Source organism: Muntiacus reevesi, chromosome 2 (genome assembly GCF_963930625.1).
Source record: "Muntiacus reevesi chromosome 2, mMunRee1.1, whole genome shotgun sequence".
Lineage (NCBI taxonomy): Eukaryota > Metazoa > Chordata > Mammalia > Artiodactyla > Cervidae > Muntiacus > Muntiacus reevesi.
The window spans coordinates 36871505-36892281 of record NC_089250.1 but is presented as its reverse complement, the minus strand read 5'-3'; the positions used below and the strand labels follow the sequence as shown (position 1 = coordinate 36892281).

Here is a 20777-nt window from a genome sequence, read left to right as displayed (position 1 = left end):
AGCTGACCCTGCAGCAAGGATCTGATGTCATTTCTGGGGACGTGGTCCCAGGAAGCACCAGGAGGGCAGGAGACGGAGGTGGAGGCAGCAGAGCATCAGAGAGGAGAGGTGCTGCTGGATGGGTTGTCACTGTGGGCGGCTGGCGCTAGGCCCCCATCCCCTGGGGCTCTGGGAGACGGGGTGGAACTCAGTCTTCAGTTACCCTGCCCAAGGGTGTGGGAGCTGGGTGTTGACCCACCAACCCCTGTCAGGCAGAATGGAGGGCCCAGGACAGCCCTCAACCAAGAATCGCAGGTGCAGGTAGGCTTTTGGACGCCAGTCGTTGAGACGCATGGAAGCAATAGGGGTCACGGGCAAGAAGCACGGTGCCAGGGCCGCCTGCATAGCACACATGCCTTGTGTCCTTCTTGCTGAGTCACTTAAGAGTTTCTCATTCAGAGATTGCACTCCTGGGTTGGGCTTCAAGAGCAAAATCCAGTGTCACCACGCAGTTCCTTGTTCAGCAGTTAATTCATTAACTCACCTAACATTTCCTGAGGGGCTTCCCTGATAGCTCAAGCGGTAAAGAATCTGCCTGCAATTCAGGAGACATTGGAGAGGCAGGTTCGATCCCTGAGTTGGGAAGATCATGGGATGGAAATGGCAACCCACTCCAGTATTCTTGCCTGAGAAGTTCCATGGCCAGGAGCCTGGTGGGCTACAGTCCACGGGTCTGCAAAGAGTCAGACATGACTGAGCAGCTGAGCACAGACGCATATTTACTGAACATCCTCTGTGTGCAGGCAGAGTGCAGTGCTGGTAAGGGAGGCTGACAAGTTTATTAGTGATCTCAGTTACCGTCATATAATGTCCCATAATGCACATTTGTGTATTCTCCTGTGCATACATGTGCACTCAGGGATCTGCAGTGTCACGTCTTAGGAAACAGAAATTACTTGAAACCAGAATCTTTACAAACATTTTTATGTTGCCCATAGGCATCTCTTTTTTTTTCTACTAACAGTCCAAAAGTATTTTCTTTTGCTCAGCCAAAGAAGAAATGACCCCTTCTCCATGTAGATGCTCCAAAAGACATTATGGACAGTGAATACATGTGCTGAATTGGGTTATTGCATCTCCCTCAGCAAAGGTATCTGGCAAGACAACAGCACATCATTAGAGAAGGTTACTAGTGTCATAAATTACATCCTCTCCCTCAGCACCTTCAAGGCAGGACTAAGTGGAGGAGGGACTACCAACCGGGGTATCCTGCTGAGCCTCGTCTGGCCAAGGCCCCTCCCAGAAAGCTCCCACCCTCTGCTCAGGCCCCCCACCCCACACTGCCCAGATGCCCCCATCTGCCAGCCACCCAGAGGATGGGAGAACTGGAATGTTGACATAGCTCCTACCCAGGCCTGTCTCAGCCTCTGCACCAGCCTGTGGTGGCTTTGGCTTCCTGTGTGAGTATTCGGAAAGGTATAAATCTCTGCTGAAGGTGGGGGCTGACCCCGGGGGCAGGTGGCAGGGGAAGGTGTGCAGAAGGCACAGGTGGCTCCAGAAAGGATAGACATAAGGGCAGAGGTGGCAATTGTGTTGGAAAGAGGGGCGGGCCAGGGGACACTCCTTTGATTCAGATTAAGTGTTTCCTGGCTGGCCTGGGTGAGAATCAGGAAGTATATGGAGTGTCCAAAGCCCTCCACAAGGCTCCTTTTCGTGCCACCCTGGAGAGAACAATTTCCAGAATCCTGGGTTCTGGCCCTAGAGAGACATGCTGGCAGAGCAGGGGTTAATGCCTCCTGGTCTGCCCTCCTATGAGGCCGGAATGTTCCACTCCAGACTGAGGCAGGCAGCTTGGGGGAAAACTGCCTATCACCCAATGAATCAGCCATCACATTGAATCCAGCACCTTCAAAGCCTGAGATCAAGGCCAAGGCTGGGGCTGCAGAGAGTAGTGAGGAGGGAGGGAGAAGCAGGTTGCTAAGAGAGAAGCCTAGTTCTCTCTGCCTGAGTGACAGGAAGGGTGATACTGATGACTGGGGTAGGTTGATGACATGCTTGGCACTCTATGGAATGAGAAGCTGAGGGGAGGGCTTGGCCTGTCCTTCTGTGTCCCCATGGGGACGAGGGATCGCTGCTCTGCAAGGCCCAGACCCCAGGTCTCAGGCTGCACTTCCAGGGTGCACAGACAGCCCCTCTTCTGCTCTCCCCACCTCACTGCCCTCCTCCAGCCCTGACCTCATCCCAGATCTCCCCCTGCCACCATTCCCAGTGAGGTCAGGTTGGAGCTGAGGTGCTTCCAGGGCTCCGCCCTGCTCAGTACCCCCAGTTCTAATCGCTGTCAGAGCTGGTGGCCCCTTCCCAGCCACATGGAAACCACGTGCCCTGGAAGCTAGGCACCCTCTCTCAGGTACAGAGGGCTAGCCTATCCCACTTGCCTGAAGCGGGAGCCAGTTCTGTGGTACCATCATGCTCTGATGCTCCCCTGAGAACCAGGCTGAGGACAGTCTCTAGATGAGAACACAAACAAATTCGTGTTTCCCTTTCTTCCTCTTGTTCTGTCTGATTCCCCTCACTCATCTTCTCCCAAGAGCACTCCTGAAATAAATATAATAAATAAATAATGTCTTAATTAAGATTGATTCTTTCATCTTAATTAACTAATTGAATTCATTAATGTCTTGATTAATTTAAGTAAGAGTTAAAATAAATCGCTTAAATAAGAATCTTAAGTAAGAACATCTAGAGCTTCCTTGGTGGTCCAGTCGTTAAGAATCCATCTTGCAAAGCAAGGAACACCTCTTCAATCCCTGGTCCTGGAAGATTCCATATGCCTCGGGGCCACAACTATTTAGCCTATTCTGTGAAACCTGCGAGCGGTGCCAACTACTGAGCCCAGCGCAGCAACAACTGACGCCCACGCACCCTAGAGCCGGTTCTCCACAACAAGAGAAGCCACTGCAAGGATCAGCCTGCACACCGCAACTAGGGAGTAGCCCCCACTCTCTGTGACTACAGAAAGCCCATGCATAGCAACAAAGACTCAGCATAGCAAGAAATAGTAATAAAAACTATTTTGAAAAAGTCTCTATTGCAGACTCTGTTCTAGGGGCCCCACCCTACGAAAGCCTCTTGTTATTCTTAATGAGCATCAGCCACAATTTATTGCCTCGAACAATTCAGTTTTACCCAGTACCAGAGTGAGTGAGTGCCAAGTCACTCAGTTGGATCTGACTCTTTGTGACCCCATGGACTGTATAGTCCATGGAATTCTGTAGGCCAGAATACTGGAGTGGGTAGCCTTTCCCTTCTCCAGGTAATCTTCCCAACCCAGGAATCCAACCCAGGTCTCCCACATTGCAAGCAGATTCTTTAACAGATGAGCCACAAGGGAAGCTCAAGAATACTGGAACGGTACCCTTCTCCAGCGGATCTTCCCCAGCCAGGAATTGAACTGGGGTCTCCTGCATTGCAGGTGGATTCTTTACCAACTGAGCTACCAGGGAAGCCCACACAGTACCTAGTACCTTGTAATACATCCCTTCCTTTTGAAACTGAGTATTCGATTCTGTGGTTTGCACAAACCACTTTGACCAATACAATGATTCACACCAAAAATAGTTGCAGCAATAAACACTCAAGGGAGTGAGAGTCTGGCATCCTTAGGGGTGAGATTGGTCATCGTCTCTGGTTGAGTTTGAAAGCAATGAAGAACCTATTAGTAGTAAAGGATGATATGGTGAAGGCTATTCATTTCTTGATTTCATTTTTAAAAATAATATAATGAGAACCCATGAGTTTGGTACTCATCCCAAGAGCTAAACTATTATCAGTAACTTAGGTCTACCATGCTCTCCTCTTCCATGCAATACTCATGCCTCCCCCAAGAGGTCACAATTATCTGAGGGTTTTATCACATATGTTGATGCCTAAATAAGATATTGTTTTGTTTTATTTGCTTTTGATCTTAGTGAAAAGAGTAGCCTTTTGATACTTGCTTTTCCACTCAAAATTATCATTACGAAGATTAGTCATGTGTGGCACAAAAAGGAATATCATTTTCATTTTTACTTCTGGATAGTATTCCATGTGGGATACACCACAAACTATCCATTCTGTGGTCAATGGGTGTATGAATTGTTCCTTTTTTCCTTCTCTCTTACAGACAGTGTTACTGGCAACTAGTTTGTTCTCTACATCTGTGAGTCTGTTTCTTTTCTGTTATATTCACTCGTTCTTTGTATTTTTTTAGATCCAACCTATCAGTGGTACCATACCACATCGCCCTTCTCCATCTGACTTATTTCACTTAGCCTAATGCCTTCCAAGTCCATCTATGTTGCTGCAAAAGGCGAAATTTCATTCTTTTTTATGGCTGAGATGTGGTATATATGCCACATCTATATAGTTCTATTTTCTTTACCCATTCATGTGTTGATAGATTCCTATGTTGCTTCCCCTTCTTTGCAATTGTAAATAATGCTGCTATGAGCACTGGGATGTATGTATCTTTTTTAATTAGTGTTGTTTTTTGGGGGGGATATATACCAAGGAGAGGAATTCCTGGTTCATGTGGAAGTTCCAGTTTTAGTTTTTTGAGAAACTTTCATACTGTGTTGCACAGTGACTGTACCAATTTACATTCTCATCAACAGTGTACAAGGATTCTCTTTTCGCCACATCTTCACCAACACTTTTTCTTTATGTTCCTTTTTGATGATAGACATTCTGACAGATTTGAGATGACATCTCATCGTGGTTTTGATCTGCATTTCCCTGATTGATTAGCGATATTGAGCGTCTTTTCATGTGCCTGTTGGCCATCTACATCTCCTCTTTGGAATTCAGGTCTTCTGCCCATTTTTCAAGTGGGATGTTTGACTTTTGTTTTTGATGTCAGATTGTATGAGCTGTTTACACATGTTGAATATTAATCCCTTGCCGATCAAATCATTTGCAAATATTTTCTCCTATTCAGTAAGTCGTCTTCATTTTGTCAGTGGTTTCTTGTGCTATGCAAAAGCTTTTATGTTTCATTAGGTCCCATTTGTTTATTTTTGCTTTTATTTCCTTTAGTCTAGGAGGTGGATCAAAAAAAAATATTACTGCAATTTACGTCAAAGAGTGCTCTGCCTATGTTTTCCTCTAGGAGTTTTATAGTATGCTGGCTTACAGTTAGATGTTTAATCCATTTTGAGTGTATTTTGATATATGGTGTTAGAGAATGTTCTGATTTCATTGTTTTATATGTGGCTGTCCAGTTTTCCTAGCACCACTTACTGAACAGACTGTCTGTTCTCCATTGTGTATTCTTGCCTCCTTTGTTGTAGATTAATTGACCATTCATGTGTGGGTTCACTTCTGGGCTGTCTGTCTTTTTCTGTTTATCTATTGTGTCTGTTTTTGTGGCAGTACCATAACAGTTCTTGACTTTTAAACAATATAAAGTTCTTTCTGAAGATACCTAGTTAACATACTTTCTCTTAAAAACTGCATTATCAACCTATTTTCAAATTAAATTATTTGAAAGTTCTTTGTCAGTGTGTTTGTACACAATCAACAGCTTTCAAATCATTATCAATTACTATAGCAATTTACTCATGAAAAATGACATATATATTTACATTTCAACTGACTGATAGAATTTCAACATATAAAGCAAAAGAAGTACATTTTCATTGAAGTACATCTTAAATAACACTTCCATTTGAAATTGAATATTCAGATAATAATCAATCCAAGCAATGTGGCTACTATTGTTAGGTTGACAGGATGTAGTAGAAATATACACAGTGGATCACACAGAAGTTCAAGGATGTCAGAAATGTTATTGACATAGGTTGAAGATGATTGTTTTGGAGTAGTGGCATTTGGGGTAATTAAAAAAAGTTTTTTAGTACTTTCTGCATTAACTTTTATGAGGAACATATGTCTTTTAATGATCATTTATTTAAGAATCTTTCCATAATCATGATATCAAGAATTATTCACACTTAACCACAAAGAGTATTTTCATGTTACACTGCAATGTCAATGAAATATAGCATAAGACTAAAGCTGCGCTTGGCATAAAGATTTGACTCAGTAACATCTTTCTTAATAGCAGGCAGTCGCATGACTGTTTCCATCTTATTGACATATAATTGAGACACAGTAATGAATGCAATATCAATATTAAATACATATATCCCATAGAATCTCCACCCAGATCAAGAATAGAGTAATAGAGTGAGTCCAGCCTTGCAGAAGGCTGTCTCGTGGCTCCTGAAAGTTAGTACCACTTCCATGGGTGACCTCTACCTGGCCTCTCCCACTCTATTGGTTAGCTGTGCCAGTTTTTAACTTCCTATAGTTGGAATAATATAGTATAGCCTCTTGCATCTGATTTCTTTTGGTCAAAATTATCAAGGTTCACCTCTGTGGTTATACTGCCCATACATTGTTCCCTTTTTTTTTTTTTTAATTAATTAATTAATTAATTTTTTCCAGTGGGTTTTGTCATACGTTGATATGAATCAGCCATTAGTTACACGTATTCCCCATCCCGATCCCCCCTCCCACCTCCCTCTCCACCCATTCCTCTGGGTCTTCCCAGTGCACCAGGCCTGAGCACTTGACTCATGCATCCTACCTAGGCTGGTGATCTGTTTTATTGCTGTGTAATAGTTCATTGTATGGACACATCACAGTGTATTTCCCCTTCTACTGCTGCTGGACTTCTGAGTTGTTTCCAGAGTGGATGATCATGAAGACAGCTGCTGTGAACACGTTCACGCACACCTTCTGGTGGACAGAAGCACTCATTTCCATTGGGCACATATTCAGGAGGAGAACTGCTGGTCAGGGGTACACGTATGTTTAGTTGTAGGAAATATTGTGGGAGATTTCCAAAGTCGTTCTACCAGTTAACACTTGCACCAACAATGTAAGGTTGTCCTGGCTTGTCCTCATCCTTGACTTTAAGATATATAAAGTTTTGGGGCTTCCCTGGCAGTCCGTTGGTTAAGACTCTGCATTCCCAATGCAGAAGGCATGGGCTTCAACCCCTGGCTGGGGAACAGAAATCCCGCATGCTGAAGAGAAAAGAAAGCCTAGCCGAGTCAATAAAACTTAAATTTTTCATAAAAGTACGTATGATTTTGAAAAGACTGAAAAATAAGTTTATCATTTTTAAATTTGAGGGGTATACGTGTATAGAAAGTAAAAGATATCTGATTGCTTATATATTTGATCTTTTAAAAAAATTTATTAGAGCTAGTTGATTTACAGTGTTATATTAGTTTTGATCTGAATAAAATAAAAATAATACCTCTAAATTCTGTTTTATATTAGAGTTAAAATACATTCAATTAAAATTTTGAACTAAATTTTATCTTATTATTTCTTTTGAAGGGAGTAAAAGACTGATAATACCAAGAATTGAAAAACACAGGAAATTTTTGTGACAGTGGGTATTGGCAGTGGGGTACTGGTAACTATTTAACAACTGGCTCACTAGGAAAGAAAGAGTGATTTGTAGAAGTTGCCAATATTTGTGGGATAAATACTTTTACCATGGCTGACTCTCACACATTGTTGGTAGGAGTGTAAATTGCCACAACCACTTTATAAAATCATTTGATGATATCTGTAAAAGTTGAATGTATACAAATGCTGAGAAACAGCAATCCCAACCCTAGGTATGTGTACCAAACTATTTATATTTTCAGGTCATCAGAAACTGAAAATCTAGAATGAATAAATTGTTGTGTATTCATGCAATGGAATACTATACAGCAATAGAAACGAATAAGCTGCTTTACACATAACAACATGAATGAATCTCACACATACAAAAGCATATATATTGTATAATTCTAATTATAAAAAGTTCAAACACAAGCAAAACTACTGTGGGAGGTCAGAAGTCACGGTAGTGGTTGCTTTGGGAAGGACAGAGAAGGTAGTGATCAGGAACATCTTCCCTGGATGGTTTCTGTACGGACCGAATGTTTGTGTTCCCCCAAATTTATGTTCAGTTCAGTGTTTATGTGTTAAAATGTATGTGTTGAAACCCTAACCCCTAATATAATGATATCATTACCGAGTCTAAGCTCATACTGCTCACCACATGACAGGTGTCCCAAAGAGCCATCTTCCCCGAGTTAGAATTCAGGCTTCATTTATACTGAAAGGGTAGGGAATGCAGTTGGTTGTCACAAGCGTCTAGGTGCTGACCAGACCCCAGAGGGAGTGTGACATCCTTTGGTCTTGTCCACTCTAGGTTTCATCACCATACTCCTATAAATTTCCAAAAGAGAAAAATCATCTCTGTATGAATGAAAATTGCTGTATCTTTAAGAGTCAGCCTGGGAGTCAGAGCCCTGAGCAGGAGCTATGATGTGGGTTTCAGGCTGTAGGCGGCATCGCTTTGCAGGGCGCAGAGCCAGCAGGAGTAAGCCCGGGAAACACAGCACAAAGGTTCGGGCTAAAGCAATAGCTCCAGTATGGAGTCAGTCTTGTTCTCTGTTACATCATGAGGTGGGACTTGGGGGAGGTCCGTGCGTGGGTTTAGATGAGATCATGATGTGAGGCCTCCATAATGGGATTGGTGTTTTATGAGAAGAAACCAAAAACTTTCTCTCTCCATCGTTCTCTCCCTCTCTCTCTCTCCCTTCGTCCCTCCCCACCATGTATACACACAGCAAAGAGGTGACTTTCTGCAAGCCAGGAAGCCAGGAAGAAGGCTCTCACCAAGAGCTGAATCTGCCAGCACCTTGATCTTGGACGTCCCACCCTCCAGAGATGTTAGAAATAAATGCCTGAAGTTTGAACCTCCCTGTATGGTATTTTGTTACAACCTGAAGAGACTAAAACAGTTATGTTTGCACAGATGTGTTCAAGTTAAAATGGTGCATCAATGAGCAATTTTATTAAACTAATAGATTATTTGCACACCAAAACTATAAAATTTTAACATCATTATCAGAATAACCAGCTTTTTCAATGTCTCTTAATTCATAGATAAATCTTACTGTGTTTATAAATGAAACAAATTATACCTTGGCCAGTGAAACACATAAAGACAATTTTGCCAAGAGCAATTTAGGCTCATAGTAGAGCAATTCATTTACATACTTAAGAGTAGCCATTCAAGCAAACAGAATATTTTCCAAATCCCCAGATACTAATTTTTAACCAACTAGCTCTAAATCCAATTGGATCAAGGATAGTTTCTGGCTGGAAACAAAGAGTGTGGTACCCTCTCAGAAGGAGAAAAAGTTAAACACATATTTAAAGACAAAAATATTCACCATTAAGATGAAATCTCTAACTCATCGCCTCTTACATGCCCTTCCCCCCAAACCCTTCTATTTTCTCATCCTGACAAAAATGTACTTTTATTTACTGTGGGTATACTATCTCTTGGTCCTTCTCTTCTTTTGCTTTGTTTTGCTTTCTGAAATAATGGCACAGCACTTTTTATTTCTTGTTCTAAGGGAATCAACAGAATCAGTGGAACTGGAGTATTTCTCAGTTTAACTGACATCTAGAATCACCCAGGCAGTCATCCAGTTAGTTCTGCTTGGAAAGTTACTGGCTGTGCCTTCTTATTTAAATCACCTTACTTAGTCCACGTCAAGCAAGGGGAGAAGTTCCTATCTCCACAGCCTTAGATTTTCTCCCATTTTAAATAAAATCCTTGGGTTATTGCCATCAACTACTCCCACATCTTTCTTCTCTAACCATTTCCTGATTTCTGCATGGTGAAGTTAGGCGAAGCTTCATAGCTCCCAACACACACACACACATACACACACACATGTGCGCGCACAGAGTGTTTCTTATGGCCCTGCTTCCCAAACACTCTGAAGAGGAACCCCTTGGTTAAAAACAAAAACGAAAACAAAAACCAACTTGCCACATCGTCTGATATTGTGTAAATTCACAAAGTGTCCACTAGAGAGCACTATAACATCACCTCTGTCGCCAAATTTCCCAAGGGAAACTCCTTCCTATTCAACCCACTCACATGCTTTCATCTGGTTATTCCTTATACTAAGCACCTAAGAAGCATTAGGGGATATGAATAAGGATGTAAGTAGCACACCTATCTATCTATGCCCCTCGTCTCGCACCCTTAGCCCTAGGGCAAGATAACTCTCACAATGCAGGCATTCTTTCCCTCAAGATGTGTGCAACTGACAGCAGATCTATTATTAGTGAATTATTGATTTGACTGTGCTGTATCCCTATCAGTGCTTCAGGAAAAGTTGAAAGATTGAGTCCCGTCTTGGGTCATCATCCAAACAAAGAATTTGTCAACCATGGCAGTCCTATCTCAGGACTAGGCCAGATTCTATCTAGACTTAGTTCGGTTCATCACCAAGGTCCCTTCCTCCCTCCTACCCCACCCTTCACCCCAGGTCCAGCTCTTATTGTTTTCTCTCACCAAGAAAATCACAACCATTCTCTCATTAGCCCACTCAAAACACCAGATGACTAATGACTAATGCAATTGCTTTATCTTAGAAAAAGAAAAATGAGCAACTCTTTGTAATGAAAATGCTCCTGTGATTGCATCTTATGAACAAATACAATGTTGCTTCTTTTTTTTTAAATTTTTTTTTATTTTTTACTTTTCAGTGGGTTTTGTCATACATTGATATGAATCAGCCATAGAGTTACACGTATTCCCCATCCCGGTCCCCCATCCCACCTCCCTCTCCACCTGATTCCTCTGGGTCTTCCCAGCCCACCAGGCCCGAGCACTTGACCCATGCCTCCCACCTGGGCTAGTGGTCTGTTTCACCACAGATAACATACATGCTGTTCTTTTGAAACATCCCACCCTCACCTTCTCCCACAGAGTTCAAAAGTCTGTTCTGTACTTACAATGTTGCTTCTTATTGCACATTTTAAAACAAAACCTGATGTATCTAAATATAAGCATTCAAAATAGTGGCTGTGAAGGAAGGGTGCATCTTTTTAAACCAGACTGCCTTGATCCAATTTTGGGTTCGCAAGTTACTGAACCTCTGGGCATCAGTTCACTTAGCTCTTAAAAGAGAAAAGTAAGAGTTCTACTCCAGAGCGTTGTCATGAAAAATTTGTCATTGTTGTTATTTAATTGCTAAGTTGTGTCTGACTGTTTGAGACCCTATGGACTATAGCCCTCCAGGCTCCTCTGTCCATGGGATTTCCCAGGCAAGAGTACTGGAGTGGGTTGCATTTTCCTTCTCCAGGCGATTTTCCTAACCCAAGGATCGAACCTTGGTCTCCTGAATTGCAGGTAGATACTTGACTGCTGAGCCACCAGGGAAGTCTTCATGGAGAACAGAAGAGTTAGTCTATTTATGTGGTGTTCTGCAAAACGTGAGTGGTCAGGTGACCCAGGCTTAGCCAATCAGAGCCATTTCTTTGAGATTTATAGGTATTTGTCTCTTTTCCTCAGAAATAACTACATCTGCATGATATGAAAAGACCGGCTGAGACCTGGGACCTGGGACCCTTCGCTGCAATGCTTACATCTGGACAAATGTTCCTGGAGCAACAAAAATACAAAGAAACTATAAGGCATGAGCAATAAGTGTGCACATGCAGTTAGGGCAAATTATGGAAAAGATACAAAAAGGCCAGAAGCCCAACTGCAACTTCTAGAGAGCTGGGAACAAAAGCGGGGTCAGGAACAAAAGCAGGGTATTCCACATACCGCCTGCACTCAACAGCATCTAGGGGAGGGCACACCACCCAAGCCACCCCTCTGGCCCAACCCCTGGACACAGCCCTACATTCACCCCATATACAGCACCACCTTGCCCTCCCCCGCTCAGGGAGCCAGCAAGGGAAACTATTTGTTTTCATTTCCCCTTGCTACAATAGGTGAAGTCGCTCAGTCGTGTCCGACTCTTTGCGACCCCATGGACTGTAGCCTACCAGGCTCCTCCGTCCATGGGATCTTCCAGGCAAGACTACTGGAGTGGGTTGCCATTTCCTTCTCCAAGGGACTGCTGCAATAGAAGCCCCAGTAAAGTTCTTGCCTGAATTTCTTGTCTGGTCTCTTATTTTTTATTGAGTAAGGAAGGCCAGTACTTTGGCCAACTGATGTGAAAGGCTGACTCGTTGGATAAGACCCTGATGAGGACAGGAGATTGAGGGCAGGAGAAGGGGACACCGGAGGATGAGGTGATTGATGGTGTCACCAACTCAATGGATGTGAGTTGGATGTGAGCAAACTGCAGGAGATAGTGAAGGATACAGAAGCCTGTCGTGCTGCAATTCATGGGGCTGAGGAGTCAGACACGACTTAGGGACTGACCCACAAGGAAGGCCAAGAACCCTGGTCGGTAACCGTAAGACAAGAGCGCTTTGGGCCATGTGGTTTCCTGAGATGGACGAAGCCTGTCTGAAGTAGAAACTGTAATGAGAAAGGGAGAGAACGTTTGAGTTACTGAATTTAAACCTACCCTTGTTCTCTCCAGGCCTGAGTCAAAAAAACAACACCTACTCTGTGCCAGGCCCAATCCTAAACACTTGACAAGAGTCAGCTCAGCAATCCCAATACTCCAGAAGGGTACCGCCTGGCTACTCCATGTTAGACATAAGAAGACTCACCCAGAGTCGCAGAGGGCAGGAGCTAGGATTCAGCTTGGCAGTCGGGTTTCAGAGTTGGCCCCCACATTTAGGTCCTTGTGTGGGACCAGCCTGTGCACGGGGACTCTGGAGCAACATCCTGGTTCTACACGCGACGTGCCATCAGATGTGACAACCGAACGTGTCTCCACACATGGCCAAATGTCCCTGGAGGGAAGGGACAAATTGCCCTAGTCAAGAACCACTGCGGTCGCTCGGCTGCCCGAGAACTCATTTTGAATCGCTCTGAGCCACCAGATCCTGTGTTAGCCATACACTCAGAGTCCCCCAATCTGTGTGTCAAGTACGAACAGCCCAATGTCCCTCTAACCTGGGCCACCGCCATGCGTTGCCACCGAGGCCCTGTGCTGTCTAAGCCCTCACGTCACCTACCAATCTGGGTCTCCAGAGACTTGCTGTCACCCACGGCCCCGTCACTGAAGTCTGTGTAGCCCATTTGCTAGTGGTGTCCGTGCCCCTCTGTCAACCCACCAGGGCTTCAGGGAGTCAGGGCCACAGAGCTCTTCACAGAGACAAGGCCCGAAATACACGTGGAGTCGGAAAGACCGAAACACAGGCACCACACAAGGCGAGGCGGGCAGAGGAGTCCCAGAAGCGGAGAGACTCCCAGAGACAGGGACGCAGAGAAGCCTGGCCCCACGGGGCCACAGCTGGGTGCGCTTCCTGGGTCACTGGAGACCTATCAAGGCCCTCCCCCGCTCACCTCTGGATTAGACTTAGGGGTGGGGAGGCTCAAGTTCCGAGGGTAAGGAGCTTAGACCCAGCGTGACAGCTAATCGCCTGCACAAGGCCTCTGTCTCGGCCACTGAGCCCTGAGCAGCCCCCACCTCACACAGCCACTCCTCTACTCCTCCCATCAGGTGCTCAGTTGACAAGGTTGCATCCCTGATAGGTCTCAGCCCCGAGGGGCAGAGGCAAGGTGTCAGCCCCTCCCCGCCTGCCTTCCTGCTCTGCCACCAGAATACCCGGAGGAGACGCTCACCAGCATCCAGAATGCTGGGGTGGGGCGGGCCTGGACAGAGAGCCTGATTTCCTCTTGGACTGTGTGGGCCAGGACCTGGCTGAGACCACAGAAACGTCCTTCCCTGAGTTGAGAGACACGGTGGGGAGCGGATGGGCCCTGCCGCTCTGGATCTCCCAGTCCTCAGGGCCCCTGAACATGACCACGATGGGAGGAACAGGCTTATGTTTGGAAGCAATAAAAGAGTTGAAAGCAGCCCCGCCCCACTCCCATCCTGTCTGGCCTGGTTGCCATGGTGATGCCCCCCCCACCTCCGTTGCTCCAGAGGCAGCTGCTGGTCCTTGAAGTGGGAGTGGTGGGGCTGTGGATCTGAGCTGAAGAGGGCTGGGGTGAGAGGTCAGCACTGTCTGAGAACAGTCCTGGCTCTGGTGGGGGCCGACAGCACAAGGCTCCTCTCCTTGCCTGCTTCTCTCGGCTCACACTCCGTCTCTACCCACTCCCCTCACCCTCCAGCACCCACTTCTGCTGCTGCTGCCTTAAAGGTGCCATCCTGCAGTCTGAACCCACCCAGATCTCAATTCCAGGAGTGAGGTTCTGGTGTGATGGTGGATCGCAGGGCCCAGGCATACAGGAGGCAGTGAGGAGCTCAAGCGTGTTGCCCCAGGTAAGGGCTCAGCGAGACCAGTGGAGAGAATGTAGGGGTGAGGTGGGGGTGAAGGTTCGGCATAAAGCTTCTGGAAACAGTCCAGGCAAGACATCATCAGCAGGGCTCAGACATGCTCTCAGCATGGGGCCTCTCATGGGCCAGGACCCAAACATCCTCAGGGCTCGGGTGCGGATCTCTGCTCATGTCTCCCTTCAGTGATAATTTATTACTAAGAACTATTGTTCAAGTACCAAAATTCAGCTGGGCAACTTTTTGAATGTGTGAATTCAAAGGGCTTTCAAGTCATTTCCATTCCTAGAGGCTTCTCCTAACCTTTCTGAGGTTGAGTTTTCTTACCTATAAAATGAGAATCATAGTTTCTAGCGTGTAGAATCACTGTGAGGATTAAATGAGAAAATAAATATAAAGTTAACAGAGCCCTGAACAAATAATTGCTTTTTTAAAAGGGTATTTAGAAACAGGAGAGATGGGATGAGAAGGAGCGCCAGTAATTACAGACAGCCCAGCCAGACAACTGGCCAATGTCACCGCTCCTGGAGGCAGGAGCTACTGAGGGATCAATTCTTCTTCTCCTGAAGGAAGACCAGGTCACACAGGGAGAAGGTGATGTGGTGAACATTCCAGAAGGGAGAGAAAATGCCACCAGGCTCACCATGAAAATGTGGAAAATTTGTGACTTCTTTGCATTGTGATTGAAGCAGTAAAAGAAACTTATTCTCTAATAGTACATTAATAATGACAAGGAAAAATAAAATCTCCTTTAAAAAAATGAGATAGAATTAACATATAACATTGTGTACATTTAAGGGGACCACATATTAATTTGATTCATCTATGTATTGCAATGTGATAGCCACTGTAGCATTAGCTAACGCCTCTCTTGTTTTACATAATCATTATTATTATAGGAAGAAATAAGATCTAGTTTCTTAGCAAGTTTTTAAACACAGTTTTGTCCTTTTTAAAGTAAAACTCTAATTCAGTGGTTCTCAAACTTTTTCATCTTAGGAACCTTTACACTTAAAAGTAATGGAGGACCTCCACTGTATAGCCCCTTAAAGGTCCGTGGCATAGAAGGTAAAAATCTGCCTGCAGTGAAAGAAACCCAGGTTCAGTCCCTTGGTCTGGAAGATCCCCTGGAGGAGGGGCATGGCAACCCACTTCCATATTCTTGCCTAGAGAATCCCATGGACAGAGAAGCCTGGAGGGCTACAGTCCACTGGGTCGCAAAGAGTCAGACATGACTAAGTGATTAATTAACACTTTCTGTCAGTATCTAGCACAGGGAAATCTGCTTAATGGTATGTAGCAGCCTGGATGGGAGGGGGTTGAGCTGCTGGGAGTTGTGGGGTGCTGCTAGCAGATGGAGACCCACCTACTCGGGCCACCAGACCCCACCCACTTGGGGCCTGGTGTCACTCCCCGTCATGTCACAGCTCCCTGTGATGTCATCATTGATAGGCACATCATGGCTTTGTTCCTCCTCCCAGTCTGAAAGGGTTACTCAGACAGGACCCGGGGAAGTGAAGTCAGACAGGAGCCTTATCCAGGCTCCAGGTCAGCGAGCTGGGTGGGCTGGACTGGGAGGAGGGGCTGGTGTCTCAGGATTCTCCCCTGGGTGGATGGCCATTTTTGATGTTGGCTGCTCCACTTATCGGAGAAGGCAATGGCAACCCACTCCAGTACCCTTGCCTGGAAAATCCCTTGGACGGAGGAGCCTGGGAGGCTGCAGTCCATGGGGTGGCTAAGAGTCAGACATGATTGAGCGACTTCACTTTCACTTTTTTGGAGAAAGGAATGGCAACCCACTCTAGCATTCTTGCCTGGAAAATTCCAGGGACGAGGGAGCCTTGTAGGCTGCCGTCTATGGGATCGCACAGGGTCGGACATGACCGAAGTGACTTAGCAGCAGCAGCAGCTCCACTTATAGCCACTCCTCCCAATCCAAGGAGGCTCTGGGTTCAGCAGGGGCAGGGGCAGTGGGAGAAATCTCTCATCCCTCAACAGGACAGCTCTGGGTGTCAGACTCTAGAACAGGACTAGCCTCCTGCTCCTCAGAGGGAGGCCCGATCCGGTGGAATAGGGGCCTTACCTCCATCCCTTAAGAAAGCAGCGAGGCAGAGACGGCCTGATGGAGCGACATAGTCAGACCTGCTCTGACCATCAGACACATCAACTTGCTGACGGTCTGTGCTCACAGCCTGACATCCACACTCTCGCAGGCCAGTAGCCATTCATTCTCACAGCCAAGCCCTTGACCACACATGGGCCTCAGAGACATGGTTTCTCACACCGGCATGTGACATATGTTCACGTTCCAATATAGGAAAGCAGGAGATCCTTTCCTCTCAGGGCTGAGTTCCTAGAAGTCAGCACAGTTCCCAGCACAAGGTAGATGTACAATCACACGTGGTGAGTCCGTGAACATTCACTCACACAGGTCATGTGACCTGGGGTGGGGAGGAACTGGAGGAAAGGTCATCAGTCTCCATTCCACATCAGGACAGGGTGAGAGCATCAAGGAAGAATCACTGCTGCTTCGCACCACCCCTGGCCCAGCTTCTGTGATGGGCACTCCTCAGACAATGCCTGTCACTGAAGGGACTTGGGTCAACAGGGCCACCACTCCCCCCACTCCAGATTCCTTTCCAGTGAATTGGTACTCAGAGCGCTGGATGTTAGGAACCCCAGAGATCTAGATGTGAGGTGCTCTGGGCATTTAGGGCCTCTGGATGCTGGGAACTCTAGGTTTCGGGTTCGCTGTGGTGTTCAGAGCTCTGGCACGCTTAGTGTTGGGAATCCTGGATTTTGAGAGCTCTAAGGTATTTAGAAGTCTGAACACTGAATGCTCTGGACATCAGGGCTGTATCCCAGACAGGCCAAAGTCAATGTTTCCAATCTTTCCTTCTAATTTTACCCGCAGCTGTTGAGATCCAGCCTGGGCCCCTGCTCTGATTCCTGTAATTGGCTCATGCTGCCCCCCTGGACCAGGGCCAGAGTAAGCACAGCAAGATGGCCTGAAGGGCACATGGAGCGCCAGAGGCAGCTGTTGTTTCTGGAACCAACCTAGATCCCTCCCTTGCATTGGGACGGGATAGGAAAGGTGCTAGGCACTGACCACTAGGCTTTCAAGGGAGGAAGAATATGAGAGCAGAGCCCAGGTGGGTTTCTGCAGCTCCTGAGGCTGGGGCTTCAAGCCTGGTTAGGCCAGGCTGTACCTCAAAGCAATGGCCACACTGCCCCTACTTCTTTGCAGGGTCTCCCCGCACCCCTACACCAAGTGCCAGCACCGCCAGCTCCTACAGTGCCTTCCAGAAGTGCCCACCCTGGCCTGATCCCTCATCCACCAGACACGACCTGAGCACACTCTGGGCCACCCGACAGAGGCCTTGCTTCTTCGGGCTGATGATGACACGTGAAACCAGTCAGCACCAGGGCATCCGACGTGGACCCAGGCCTCCCAGGAAATAGCACTGCAATGGGAGGCTCCTGAAACATGCCTCAGACCACAGTGGGTGGGGCCTGGCCGCTGCCTGTCCTCTTGTTGCCCTGCCCAGGAAGAAGCCAACCAGCGAGATGTCTGACCCCATCGGTCCTCCCCTCTGTCCTCTGGCCTGATCCCCCTCCTCTCCCCATGACGGCTCAGGCTGACCATGCCCTTCCCATCCTGTGGGCCAGTGGTCTAGGGTGGGGAGCTCACGGTGGGGGTAAAGCCATCTCGGCTCTGACCTGGGCTAGCCCAAAACCTGCCTCCATTGGGGCCTTATTCTGTTTGGAAGAAAACAGCCACTTTAGTCTCTGATTCTTGGAGACAGTTGAGTTTTCAAATCAGAATCTTCCTCCTAAGCTTTTCCTCAGGACTCACCTCATTGTGCATCTGCTTGAAGCCCTTTCTAGATCAAAATGGGCAAGATGCACAGACCTGTAAGTCTCTGTATGTATGCAAATGTACTGTGTGTGATGTCATCATCTAGCAAAATTCATGTGGGCAACATCTCCAACTTTCCCAAATCCCCAGGGAAAATCGATTTCCCTCACCCTATGAGCTAAAGTGTCAGACTGTCTCCCTGTCCCGGGATTCATCCCAAATGCACCTTCTCCCTGACTCAGGACTGAGTCCTGAGCACTCCTCCCCTTCGCTTCTTCCAACCCCAGCCCACTCCCAACTCCCCACTTCACGTGGAGTCCTTAGTGTGGGGCAGCCATGTTGGTCCCAGAAGCATCACTGACACTCAGGGCTCTCTTCTCAGGGACCCCCAGCCCCAGTCTACTCCTTCAAGGGGACTGGAGGCCATTGTCCCACCCTCCTATTCTTCCTTGTCCCCAGTCCACTCTATGGAGGATCTTCCAGCAGCCTCCATCCTTCTTCCCTGTGTGGTGGCCCTTTATGACAAGCCCCAGCGGGAGGGAGGGAGGGAGAGACCAGAAAGAGAATCTATGTTCCAGCAGGAGAGGCAGAGGGAGGGAGGCTTGGATCACAGGGGCCCAGTCCCCAGAGTTGGGCCCACACGTACAAAGACCCAGGGCTGCTTCAAGTGCACAGTCACTCCCCCCAGAAACACATCCATCTAGACAAATCCACAAGGGCAGGGGCATGGGAGCCACAGATTGCTTAGGAAGAGGACACACACCCGTGAGACACCTGCAGTTCGTTCACAGAATACAAATCACAAACAAGCTGCAGAATACAAATCACAAACCTGCAAGGCTGGGGACAGAGGTCAAACAAAATAATCTTGCTGATGAGAAGAACGTCTCCAAATCTACCCGGTTCTGACCAAGCCTCTAAAGCGAATAGGTTGTAAGTTCTGAGTGTCTGGGCCCTGGAGAAGCCTGGTGGAATGGACTGGCGTTCCTTGGCGGGAAGTGTCTGTGCCTGATACCTGCTATCTCGCGCAGAGCCTCTGTAAATTAATAACGAGGAATCTCACTTGTCAACTGATCTTGTTTGAGTTTGGCACATGTGAATCAGCTTCTTGGAGGCTGACTATCCCCTGGGAAAAAAGGAAACTGGTTTTCTGGGCAGACAATAGTGAGGACAGACTCAAGGTGCAGAGAAGAGACTGGTCCGCTTCTTGAGCACACTCTGGGGTGACAATAGTCCCCTGACAGCCAGTACTAACTGGTCCTTCTCCTTGAAAACTGGTGGCCTCAGGACAAGTAAATGTGGGAGCTGCTTTCCACCAACTGCCAAGCTTTGCTGCTCAGAGGCAGCCTGGAGCAATGTGTTTTGTTTCTTTTGTAGGAGAGGAAACTGAGGCTCAGCAAAGCTCTCTAGCTCTCTTTGGCAAAGTCTCCTTTAGCTAGGATTGGAACCTCCACATGTCTCCCCAGGGCGAGAACAGAGGGCCCAGGTTGGTATCTGCAGCCCTTGTAATACAACAACCCCTGTGCGTGCTAAGTCATTTCAGTAATGTCCGACTCTTTGTGACCCTATGAACTGTAGCCCATCAGGCTGCTCTGTCCGTGGGACTCTCTAGGCAAAAATACAAGAGTGGATTGCCATGCCCTCTTCCAGGGAATCTTCCCAGCCCAAGGAGAGAACTCCAGGCAGTGTAGGTGTGACCAAACCAGTGAGAGGATCAGTGGCGAAAGGATCCCCAAGTCCTCCAGTTCCAAGGAGTAAGACACAGGCCTTATCCAGCCATGCCCACAGCCCCCAGCGGCTTGATCCAAAGGGGATGGAATTTGTTCAGCCTTCTCTCTCGGGGGAAGGCAGGCACAAAAGGCCGGGGCCTAGAAGGCTAACTCCAGCCCCAGTCCCCCAGGTGCCCCAGGCCTTTCTGGCTTCATTCCAGCCTAGCCCCAGGGGACCACATCTGCTTCCTCCAAGGGCCCCAGCTGGACAGCAGCGAGGATGGGGCGGAGCCCACTCCCTGTGGTTCTTGGGGCTCAGCCCTCGGAAAGCTTGGAGCAACTTATAAATTTATTCCCTGGGAGGAGGAGCCTGAGGGAGGCGATGAGAATGGGGTGGGGGGTGGCAGGGGTGGGCAGGGCGGCCAGGGGAGCTGCCGGGAGAGGGGAGGGACTTGGCTAGGTTCCCAAGCCTTCTTCACTCTCCAAACTTTCTCAAACTCTTGGCCCACGCCCGCCCGAAACCAAAACACAACAAGCTCAGGAGGAGCGACAGGCATCGCCGCGGGGCGGGCAGACACACGGCCGCACAGAGCCTCAAGCGGCTGGAGAAACTTTCCCTTTAAGAAAGTCACCTGGGCTCAGGGCGCGGCTGCTGCTGGGAAGCGGGCCAGGGGATGGGGGCGCTGTGGCCCGAGCCTCTCTCTATCCTGAGGTCGGTCTGGGTGTTTTGTGGCTCCACGGGGCTGAGTCTCAGGAAGAGCGAGAGAGCCAGCGAGCGAGTGTGTGTGTGGGATCGAGGAAGCACGCGGGCATCTGTGGATGAGTGTGGGGACACGCGTGGGGATGTCTGTCTCACCGGAAAGGTTGGGTTGGGTACGTGCGTTCGTCTGGGTGTCACCGTGGTCACCAAGGAGCTGCAGCAGGCAGGCGAAATGACTGTGGCGGGGGACGGGGCGGGGGCGG

The 20777-nt window shown here is 47.6% G+C and overlaps 1 long non-coding RNA gene across 1 annotated transcript; it reads right to left on the bottom strand.

Annotated features, from left to right (window-relative positions):
- Positions 1–10823: 10823 nt before the first annotated feature.
- Positions 10824–20722, bottom strand: LOC136157824 (uncharacterized). Its single transcript, XR_010661281.1, has 3 exons — positions 20671–20722; positions 12571–12756; positions 10824–12373 (listed from the first exon to the last, which is right to left on the bottom strand). It is a non-coding gene; the product is annotated as an uncharacterized lncRNA (long non-coding RNA).
- Between the last annotated feature and the right edge of the window lie 55 nt (positions 20723–20777).